The sequence below is a fragment of the Protopterus annectens genome, chromosome 17.part0 (assembly GCF_019279795.1).
Source record: "Protopterus annectens isolate FY-2018-M chromosome 17.part0, PAN1.0, whole genome shotgun sequence".
In the NCBI taxonomy this organism is placed as follows: Eukaryota; Metazoa; Chordata; order Ceratodontiformes; family Protopteridae; genus Protopterus; species Protopterus annectens.
Window position 1 is genome coordinate 245,420,013 of NC_056751.1, and position 12,845 is coordinate 245,432,857.

A 12,845-nucleotide genomic window follows, 5' to 3' on the forward strand; every position below is an offset into this window, starting at 1 on the left:
ATGGTACTGACAGACAGTATTCACTGTCATCTTGCTATTCTTCATCTACATCATTATGCAGAGTCTTCTTCAGAGCTTCATCTTTACTAAGTCCATTTTTTTTAATTGGTACAGCAAAGTCAGACACTACATGTCATACACATTCAGGTTTTCAGATGTTTCTTTGCTTTAACTTATTTTATCTCATCTGCCTCTGAGTACTCTTAAATTAACAATACGTATGCACAAAAATACTCTTTACTAGCCTTATATTTTTCTTAGTTTAGCTCAGCACTCACAATGTTCGGGGGCGAGGTGGATGTGTTGCTCTCCCACAGCTCCCTATAAGGTATTGAATAACCAATGGCTTTTTTCCTTCATCTTTTGACTTCAAGTAAATTAGTGTGAAATTTCCCTTTGTACACCATATTCATTTCCCTTGTATTCTCAGTTATAGACCCAACAAATTACAATTTGAATACTCTACAAATTTCACCTTTCACAGAAGTGCTAATCCCCTTTCTGAAGGTTGCCCCTAAAGAACTTTCAATGCAAATCTTTCAGTAATACATGTCACAAGAAATTGATTTTGTTTTAAGGTGGAGATGCCAGAGAAAACATGCATAAGATCAAGACATTTTTATGATAAAATATCAGTACATGTGCTCCAACTTCCTAGAGCAACAACATTACTCTAAAGTCTTCAGATACTTATCATATTCTCACTGCCTTTTAACATACTGACTTTGTCCTTCACTGTGAGACTCAAACAAGCTGAGCTCATAGGTAAAAGTCCCTGCAGTCTTGGACTTAATAATAGTCAAGTATAACATAAGTGAACTTCAATAAAGGAAAAACTTCAGCCACAGCAATCTAATTCAATGAAGCTATTTTCTTGCCAGGCGCTACAGACACAAACCAGTGGTAAGCATTGATATGAACTACCACTTATTCTATTAAGAATACACCTAATCTAGCAAAAAAAATGGAATTTTATAGCCTCATTTGGCAACAACGGTCTTATAATAAAAGGAAAGCAGCATCGATAAAATAATGAAAAACAAATAGAATACATTTAGTCTACAAGTAGCACAGTTATTGGTAACAAAAATATCATCTCTATATCCACAGATTGTTAAATTGTAATTTACAATTGTAATTTAATTAACATTTCTTAACTTTTTAATGTAGCATTAATTTTAACAATTAAAATCTCAGTAGAACTGAAACTTTTCATCCTGTACACGTGTTCCTGAATATTCTGGAAACATATCAGTTTAATTAACATTTCTTCACTTTTTAATGTAGCATTAATTTTAACAATTAAAATCTCAGTAAAACTGAAACCTTTCATCCTGTACAAGTGTTCCTGAATATTCTGGAAACATATCTGCAATTCAGCAAAACAGAAGGTCTTTACTATAAGACTTATCCTTGTAGTGGCAGTTAATGTGCAGAGAAAGTGTGTATGTATGTGTGTGTGTGGGTGTGTGTGTGTGTGTGTGTGTGTGTGTATGTATGTGTGTGTGTGGGTGTGTATGTATGTTTATACTTACACATATTCTGAAGGTTGCTAGGCAAACAGCTTGGCTGAGGAAACCCCATGTTGCCAGTGCCTACACTGCATGGTGCCAAGCAGTTCTCTATTAGGTGATGGTACTGCAGCAAACCACATCATACCACCTCTGCCTCCATGATGGGTGAGTACATATCATCTACTCATTCCCACCCTTCCCATCCAGCATCTCTCTTGCCTGTGGCTCTAGTTCATTCCAAGTCATCCACATTACAATGAAGGTCTCTTTCCTCTGTGCCATGGAGCCAGCACATAGTTCTTAGCTGCATTACTCACATTTCATTGGGCAGCAAAAAGGAACTGTTTTCTAGGGCATACACTAAAGTACTACTTTTCTTAATACACCTGAGGGCTACTGAAAATGATAGACAACATTCAGTTTAATGGACTACAATAATAAAAAGCATCCTAGAGAAGAATTTCAGCTTTTGTGCATGTGAATGGTGAACAGATGCCCAGAGTAAGCAGGGTTGTAATATGCAAACTGGAACTCCAGCTGGGAACAAGCACTGTGTATTACATACAGTATGTCAAAACAACACTGTGAAACTGGGAACAGCAACTTTGTAAGGTATAGCACAGCTTAGAAAGATCTGTTTCTGGTTGCATTTTGCTCTGTTATCACTCCTAAAAGTAGTTCATAAAAATTAGTCAAGACAGAGGAGTTTGATTTCTTACCAAGTTACAATAATAGGATGCCCTGGTACTTCCACAGAGGAAATCTGCAATGTCACTGCGTAGGACCTGGAACAAATTAGTTATGGTAGCAGGTTTACCTGTACCACAAGGACCACCATTCCTAGTATTTTTTCTACCATACAAGGATTTTTCCTTTATAATGCAGTACTGATATGCTACTCAACTCTATATTCTGAGGAACCGATCAGCAGAGAAGGAGAAGCACCTCACTGGCAAGTTCTACACCATCTGCAGGTATATAATCAAACTGCCAGAATGTACCCCACTGAGACAAGCCTATATGCAAGTGGTGTAGTGTCCAGGGAAGGATGGTCATTAGCATTTGTATTCCACACATGGAATACAATGAGCACATATAAGGTATTATCCCAGTGGGTACCATAGTCTGTGAATTGTTTAAGGCTTTATCATCATTTATGGCATAATAGCCCTACTCAGTGACATACAATGCTTATGAACAGGACGCTGTGTCACTTAAAGACAATGTCAATGGCTCACTTTGCCTTATTTTTTTCCTGTGGATGCAATCCTCCCAGTACTGCTCAAGCAGTGAACTATGCTCTTTTGCCACTAGATTTCAGATATGTACCTCTAACATTGCTGTGGAGGAATGGACAGGCCCTATTTAGTAAGATAATATTTAAAAAAACAAAAATGTTACTAATAATGATGTCTCTAACCAAAACCAAAGACAGAAACCGTTTTCTTAAAGGAACTTTGAGAAACCCTCTACAAACTGAACATTCTCAATCACATGGCTGATATGCAGTTGGTAGATCATTAAATGTTTTCATCATTAATGTTGTTGTTGTGTCTTTCGGCTTTTCCCGGTTAGGGATTGCCACAGTGGAACTCTGGTCTGCTGATGATTGGTAGTTGATTTTTACGTGCTGAGTTACCAGCCCTGATGCACAACCTTCAACGAAGGTACGCCCATTCACACATGTCTCCACTCAGAAGACGCTCTAGCTGAGAATCGAACCAGACAGCGTCTTACTGAGGCGACAACGCTACCGCAGCACCATGATCAGGAACATAAAATGTTATATATACACCAGTTCTTGAATCCAGTGCTTCCCTTAGCCATCTGATAACCAGAGATACTTCAACTATATCTGAAAGATAAGCCAGTCTTCATCAAACAATAAAAATTATGGTTTTCAAATGCTCATTTGCGATATCTGTGCATATCAGTAGTATGTATACAGTAGATGACTGAAGTTTCCATACATGTAAATTACTTGCAATGAGATGCAATTAAACAAGATATGAAATGGACTGACAACTGCATCCATTTTTACAATTTTTCCTTCTCTTCTCTGTAGTACATGTGGATTATTTTACTCTGTTCATGCCCTCCTTTTTTATTGACCTGCATCATAGTTTAGAGGATTTTATTAGGACATGTTAAAATGAACCTGTCTTGAAACTGTCACTGTTTTAAATACCAACCATTGCTTATTGCTTGACTTTGAACATTCTGATGAAGTTCTGGTTTCCGAAATGAAAGTGCACAATTTGAATAAAAAATGATGGCGTTTTTAGTTTGCTGCAATTTCTCTTTTTATCTAAATTAATTGTAAGATCATTGTGCTATTGTGTGTTTACCTTTGTACTGAGCAGAGTTTTTGGTTGGTTGACTATATCACAGTAACCATTCTAAGATGATATTAAGAATACTACATAGTACACTCAGCATTATGACTAGGTTGTTCATCATAACCAGTTTATGTGCTAGAACATAGATTTCAAATTTGTTTTTGATATGTGACTGATCTCTTTTGTAGTACATGGAACTGTACTAACATGAATTTTTATTTAAAAAAATCATCTTTGTTTTTGTTGCAAATCAGAAGTCACATTTCAACATGGTATTTACTCAACACAGACAAAATACAATTTAACATTAAAATGTTAATATAGTCATAGAAAAAATCCGGACGACAACAATTCTGGGTATAAAATACATATCTCATCGTGTTAATAGTAATGGTGATCTATACATACAAACCAACTATAGCATACATTGAGGCACCACAATCCTCCCATTTTGATAACACAGAAAACGATACCAGAAAATTTTGGAAAATTGTCATCTACACATTTTTATAAATAGCAATCTCACTCAACAGAAAAACTGTTGATTTAATTTTTATTTATAATGAAGGCAACAAACATCACTATAGGCTTTTCTTCACTCCCAAAACCTCCAATGCCCAGTAAATAAGAAAACACTGCATGGCATGTTATCATAAGATAGTCATATGCTGAGACTATGCCCCATCCACCCAGTCACCACATAATAACATTTCATAACAGATAATAACAATAACAGAAACTGACATCATTTGTCATGACAAATGCAACTATGCTCACAGAAACATCTACATTATCAAAGCAATAGACCTCCATCTTATTTTTTCCTACCACTAAGACGTACTAAATTATTCTGCTAGCCTGAAGTGCACAGTTCATTCTTGGTACCAACAATCAGCAGTTTAAGCCGTTACCCTCTAGATTAAATGGAACATACACTGCCTTACTTCTCTGCCCATTAGCACACACATTCCAATAAGACCACCAAGTTTAAGAATATCTTATTAGCTTAAACTATAGCCATCACCCTGCTGGTCAAATCCATCCAGTACTGGGGCAGGGCCTGCCTCTCTCAATGTGAAAAAGCAAAGTCTAATTATGAGGAGCTGGTTATTTCCCAGCACAGGCAAACAGTCCACAACCAATCGAGTCAATCAGTGAAACACCTAAAGCCACCATTAATAAGCATGAAAAATGTAATAACTGCACCCCAGATAAAAAGTAACACAAAGAAGTCGTCTATCAAATTACAACAGACACTTCTTTAAACAGTCCAGCAAACTTGTAATATACGAGACAAACTTCATCATGCAAGGGCAGAGACCTCCCATGAAAGACCACAGTAGGCTCCTTCAGGGAGATGGGCTATTACCCAGCAGGCAGACATGTATGCCCACAGTATTACCATAAAAGTCATATATAACACAGCTGTCATTATGAAGGCAAGGGCAAACTTCTCTAAACTGACCCTCACCAATTGGAATAGTCAACAGGAAATCCCACATAGTCAACAAAACATCTCCTCCCATACTAAGGAATTTAGAAAGCTCAGTTCACTCTTCAACAAGTGAGGACTATCTGGTCAAGCAAAGATGTGAACAAAATTCTTACAATGTCAAAAACAGAAAAACTACAGATTCTGTTGTAAGAACCCCCCCCACACACACACACACACACACACACACACACACACACAGGATTCAAATAGGATTTAAACACAGAGATTCCACTGGCCACAAAAAAAATCCAATAAATTAATAAAAGGTCATGTTAGAAATATAAGGGGAAAAACTTAATGGCTACAAAGTTGCCTGCATATTTCAGAAAAAAAATGTGCAAAAATCAATTATTCATGCCCCAAATCTAAAGATGTCCATGTTTTTACAACCACATTGCAAAATTTCAAAGTCTTTTTTGTTTTTGCATCATTCTGAGTTGTCATTTTTTGCCAGTTTTTTCTTCTGTTTAGCAGCATTCTCATTAATTTGAAGGTTGACGTAATACTACTTCTCAGATTTTCATGGATGATGGCTTTGCATTAAAAAATCTTATTAAAAGTTACTTCACAATGCCACCTTCCAAAAGCAGTGTTATGTCACCTTTTGTGAATTTCTTTAGAATATAATTGAAGTAGCAACACAGAAATCAAGGGGCCTGGCTAGTGAATTTCAAGATTATAGATTATACTTTTAGCTTTGCACCGACTTATACTGCGTTTCCTTACCAGGTTATTGAATCATCACATGCTAGTTGAACTCTAAAGCTTGCATCTGATGTTAGTAGTTTACCAAAATGCTGGATTCATAAGAAAAAAATAGGCAAGAACACCAAACCCTACTCCTGAGTAATGTAAGGTTCTCAAGCCTTTGCACCTTGAAATAAACTATATTTAGTGAAACTCTGCATTGTTATAAAAAATGCTTAAGTGCTCAGTTTTTATCCTGAAGCTTATTCAAAATGTGTTCAAATGGCTGAATGTCATCAGAATTAAATGCTGCCATAACTCTCAACTTCTTTGTTCATGAATTCTGAACAAACAAACCCAAAAATTATGCTTAGAAAAGACCAACAATCAGGGACATTCTTTTAAATATTACTCTTGGTTCACTTGCAAAGTTAACAGGTTTTGTATCAACATGCATTTTCTGAACAATAAGAAATAGGAAACTATAATCTCTGGCATTATTAACTAAATATAATCTGAAGCTATTTCAAACATTTTGTGAGGGAGAGGGCAAAAATATGAGGCAAAATCTGGGCCATTCTCCAATACTCTGGACAGCTGAGATGAATGTGCCACCATCATTTATTTTCCTTTTGCAATACCCTCAAGAAACGTTCCCAAGTACCATATAAGTCATGCTCCTGAATTATAGCCCTGAAAAACATTTATGAAGTCATACTTTGAACTTCATAAAAATAAGTAACCCTTTAATATGCTTAATATAACCATATTTTTTACAATTGAGTATAACAGATAATTCCTTATGTTGAAAAACAGACATTTGTACGTGTTGTGTAAAATGTTGTTTGTTCTGTTAAGTAACATTTTTGATGCATCAACCATCATTTTTTGTTTCTTTATTTTTCAGAATGGGAGGGCATATTTAACAAACCATATCACTTTGCAAAAGATAGTCTGTACCTGTCCTCCTTAGACTTCCGAATATTGGCTAAAACTTTATATCTACCTCTTAGACCTTTTTTAAGCAACATCAAATTGACAGACCTATTGACATAGCAAATAAAACCTTAAGGTGTTACGGCTCAATGCTAGGACCCTAAACAAGAAACATCACACCCTACAAGATCTCCTCACTCAGGAGAACACAGACATCTGTGACATTACTGAGACAAGGTTTAAATCTGCAGAAAGTACTCTGGCAGTGTAAGGCCTCAGAGCCTTCCACACATTTAGACCATCAGCTGCACAGACAGGAACAAAAGGTGGAGTAGTATAAATCTATATTAACAACAAGCATACCTCTAGGTTACTTAAACAGGGCAAAGCTCTGGAGTTTATCCACTTGCAAATCACCATAGACAAAGTCCAATACCATATCCTAGAAAGCCATACATCACCTTCTCTGTCCCAAGAATCCTATTGCTCATACCTAGACCTACTGGACAAACACCTTTAAACCTAATACCCTATTTATGGGAGACTGACTACCCTTCTATATACTGGGAAACATACACTGCCTCAAATTCACAGACACAATTCCTGGGCTGTATTAATACAAATACCCTTGACTAGAAAGTGTGCAAATGCACCAGAGGCTCAAACATGCTGGACTTGGTAGTGGTACTCACCAATATGGGGGTGTGCTGCACAGCCTCCCAGTGTCAAATCCTTGCTGGTGAGGTTGGTCCACAAGGCTGTCTCCTTTGAAATAAAAATCTTGGTAACTTCAGATCCCTTGTAACAGTTATAAACTATTCTAAACAAAACTACATCCTATTATATGATATTTTGTCAAAATTCAGCACCCCTCCAAACCCCAAGTTCACAGCAATATATGCAGAAGTGTTCAGAGTCCTTGTACAACCACATAAATGACCGATTAGAGGCTGATGTGCTTAACAGAAGGAACCTCAAAACAAATGCTAAAAAACAAACCACACTGGTCGAATCCTAATTTTAATGGGTGTAAAAAAACTAAAGGCTTATTAAACCTAGTTGGCTTATTTGAGAAGGTCAGCAAAGCAATGGATGAAGGAAAAATGCTGCATACCACCTACATGGCCTGGCTAATCAGCAGCAAATCCTACATGATCAAAACACATCTCCACCAATACCAGTGAAGGTCAAAATCTCAGTTAGCTCTTCAACAAATGAGGGCTGTCTGGTCAAGCAAGGATGATACAATACCCCACTTGTGTATAGTTGACAAACCCACTAAACTGGCATAAAGACAGGATCCAGGAAGTCTGGATTAGTGAAACCACCTGCACTAAGAGACCAGTCACCAGTAAGACTCCTCACAAGTTCTACACATGGACTGTTCATATTTGGCATCTACTTCTTGGAGAAAAGGTTAATGTCAGTGGCCTTTTGCTGACCAGGTTTTCAGATGACTGCAAATTGGGAGCAATGATAGATTTCTCCCACAACACAAACATTTTACAAGAGGGAATAACACAAACAAATGCCTGGTGACAAAGTCACAGATTAAAACTCAATGCCAAGAAATGCTTTTTAGGAAAACAGCAACTCAGGCTAATTACTCCATCAATAAGACAGCTCTAGGAATTGATCTGATAGTCAGGGATCTGAGAACATATGTAGACAGTAATCTGGTCTTTTAACAACACGTGGCTAAGGTAGTAGGAAAATCATTCCATATTGCCCAACTTATAAGTTAGGACACAGCATCCAGGCCCGAAGAAGTCATAATGCCATTGTATTCTGCTCTTATCAGACCCATCACTTAGTATAATGCCCCTTTTGGTGTATACCTGACCAGACAAATACAACAGTTGGAATGCAGACAAAGTTTCTTACAAAGAGAATCCAGGGTGTAACACATTTTCTTATACAGGTCACCTTAAAGCCATATCTCTATACTCAGTGTTCTAAGGGGTAATAAGAGGTGATTTATGCCTGGCATACAAAGCATTCACAGATTCAGCTCGGACTGATCTTTTGCACATCCACAAAATGAACAGTATCAAAACCATTAGGTTCAAGATTTTAAATTTTGCTTGCAACATAAGTAGGACATGTTGGCGAGACAAATGGGTGCCTCGGAGGATCTCCACGTTCTGGAGCAGGCAGTCTCCCTCTCTAACCCTATTTAAACACAACCTCGACTAATGGATGGGAAATCAGAAATTTGCCCTATGTCAGGTCCCAAGTCTCTAATAGATAGAGGCAGACAGTGACTATGCCCAAACTAACATGCCACCCCCACCCAACCTTTAGAAATTCCGTAACTAACATACATGTGCAGCTAGGCTAATAACAGCCCTAGTGGTTGTTAGCCTACTGTATACCTATGAATCTATCATATGATTTTACTTACATATAGAGCATTGCAATGTTCATGGCATTACTAACTAGGCTAATAACAGCCCTAGTGGTTGTTAGCCTACTGTATACCTATGAATCTATCATATGATTTTACTTACATATAGAGCATTGCAATGTTCATGGCATTACTCACGCATGAGGAAAACTTCTACTACTTGCTTATCCACAGCGGTAGAACCTCTCTCCTGAATTTGGAAAATATTATCTGATGAGCTTCAGTAGCAAATTTAGAGAGATTCAGATGCACAAAGATAAGCCTGCTTCTTAATAGTTTACCAGCATGAATAGTGCCCACCATCAAAGTCTTCACCTATCTTTCCCCATTTAGCATTCTTCATAACTTTGGGGGGTTTCATTTTTATGTGCTATAGATTGAGAATGGGAAGGTATGAAGGTAATGCTCTGCTATTAAGCAGTGCGCCAAAAGGATGATCTGGTCCGTGATCTGCCCTGCATTTTCTTTTGTATGCTTTATTTCCTATTTTTCTGTTTTGCCTGCAGATAAATATCATCATTGAACCATTTACCCTATTCATCCCTTTCTAATGATCCTTCACTATAACTGTAATTTCTTTAAGTTAATGTTAACGGTTCTGTCCTTTACTCCATTGGTCTCCTAAACCTGGGACATCTATACTTGGCATCTCACTTCTCATACAATATTAATGTGGAAAAGCCCACCTTCTACTCCTGTTCCACTGACTACCTTTTAGGGTATAACCCTTCATTTTCTCGTTATGGTCTTTTTTCATTTCTATTACTTTTCTGCGTAAGGATGAAACAGAGTTTTTTAATCTGTTTAATGATTATACATGAACCCTTTTATTGAAATAATTCTGGATTACAGTAACAATTAGTTCATTAGTACAGCTTGGATAATGCATACACTTCATTTTATTTATAGCTTACGTAAGAATAGTGTAACAATAAATTGTTGCATGTGAACAATCAGATAATGTCCATATCTTTCATTAACAGGCCATGAAAGCACATGATGGAAAAAAAAAACAGTTACATTAGGGATGGAATAGGCTGCTGGTCTTTCTGCTCTCCCTCCAAACTAGTACAATAAAACACTTGCCTTAACTATTTGCCTAAATATTTTTCCCCCACCAGCTATGTTCCTCTTGCAGTACATTCCTTCTGGAAGCTGAATCTAGCACAGATTCTGAGCTCTAAGGGTAATATTCCTTGGCTGCCGTTTTTCAGTTTAGGCCACTCTTGCAAGTGCTAGCATTGTACTAGACCTTTCAAAGCATTCATTGTTCATATAATTTTTAATAAACTGTTGGGTATAATTTGGAGAACAGCACAAAAAATCTTAATATTCTAACCTATTTTACTATAGCAGGGACAAAGGTAGAAATTATTGTTGTAATACCCGAAAGGGGAGCAGACTTTTGCCCCAAGACAGGACATTAGAAGTTCTGAAACTGTTTCTATGCCAGCCATACTTGGATGGTGGTTATCTACCTGCTTAAGTTAAGGGTTAAGTGGTGGCTGATCTCCCCTCAAACAGAGGCTTTGTTTTACAGCATGACAGGGCATCTACAAAATTCCACACTCGCCACCTCAGTAGCAACTAAGAGTACTGCTCAGGCAATTCACTTATTTACAGACATAAAACAAGGAACATACCAATTAAAAATGATTATATGCATGTAAAATTACTTTTGGGTAAAATTAAACCATTACAATGTACAATAAATTTAATTGCAAATAGATGGGGATCCTACTTATCCTAGTTAAAGCACTTTACAGACTCTTCCACTGGGGCCTCCAGTCCACTTCCTGCACTCACCTTCAGACATCACAATTTGTTTTCTTTGGAGCAGTTATAATCCAAGGGTGGGGATAGCCCTGTGGTGTACAGCCTGACATCACTCCATAGTGTTTTATTTCCCTACCCTATTCCCACCCACACCTATCATTTCCTTTATCACTTCAAGCCATACCACATCTTGTTCAGCCATTTGTAACTCATCCACACAACCAGTAATGTAAACTATACAGTCTTGTTTCTTTATAATACCAAGCCACATAACATCTGATTCAGCCAGATGCTATCATCCTCACAACCAGTCAGACAAACTTCTACCTGGGTAAGCTACCAGGAGTAATTAAATGACACCGACATTACCATGTTTAGTAATTCTCTCTCCTCCATGCCTATGCTTATATTTTATACAAATTCTCTTTCCCTCTACTCTAGTACTTTTCTTCATCACAGCAATTCTAATCAGTTTACTCTGCCAACGCTTTATCCCACGATTTTTCTATCCATCAGTAATTTAAATCATTCTGCTGTCCCACATCTAGCAATATGTATGAACTACTTTGTATTATACTATTACCATCCATGAACTAAATGAGCTTAGACATACCTCCTAGCGTATGAATTCCCTGAACCCAATTAACACAAAATAGAACCAGTAAAACACACTATCATTAATACGCATATATTGTGGAAGGCACAGTAAACCTATAGTCTAGCCTTCAACAGACAGAACTATATTATCATTATAAAATGACTACCAAAACCTTGCCACTCTGAATGTAAAATATACACAACATTATTCTTATTTTCACATTCTTACTGATAATACAAGCAGGAAGCATACAGTTAAATCAGGACCCATTTGCTACTCCATTAATCACAAACAACTCATATCTCAGTAAAACAAGACCCATTCTCTACTGCATTAATCACAAACATAACTCATATCTCACTGTCCCTATAAATCCTCATGGATCAACACCAAACATAAAATGACTACTCTTAGCATATATGAACATAGCTAGACTAAATAACAACACACTCAACCAGAAGCACCGTAATGCATAGATAAGTGCAAATTAGTATCCTCAACCTACATCTATTGTCTGTAACTGAATCCTGACTGAAGACCATCTTTGTCCTCCACTCTTTAATCTCTTCAAATATAAAATTAGGATTGTAGACTTGGACCAAGAGCAGGAGGATAGAATATGTAACTTTTCAGAGAAAACATCTTTACAGATTATGTCCTCAACCAATGCTAACCAACCAAATCATACTGCACCAAACTGGACAATAGCCAATCACACACTGCTTACTATCATAGTCATCTATATTCCCACTCCATCTTCTTTAGACCTATTAAAAAGCAAGTATGGATGATTTATTTTTTGTTATAGGAGACAACATAAACTGTGAAAAACTTGTATGAATTGAATACTACTACGAGTTTTTAAAAATTCACTTCCTCTACCATGTCATTGGAGGTCCATTTCCTAGATATTCTGTTAAAATGGAATGTTATGTGAAGGTCTTTTGAAAGCAGTATATTTAGAAAAAATACATTTTCCAGTATTACCTGCACCTGAACAGCAACCATCTTAGGTTTATCAAGAACATTATACCCAGTGGATAGTTTATTTGAGCCTGCCGGCTCACAACTGATGAAGGTATGTTTGACAAAC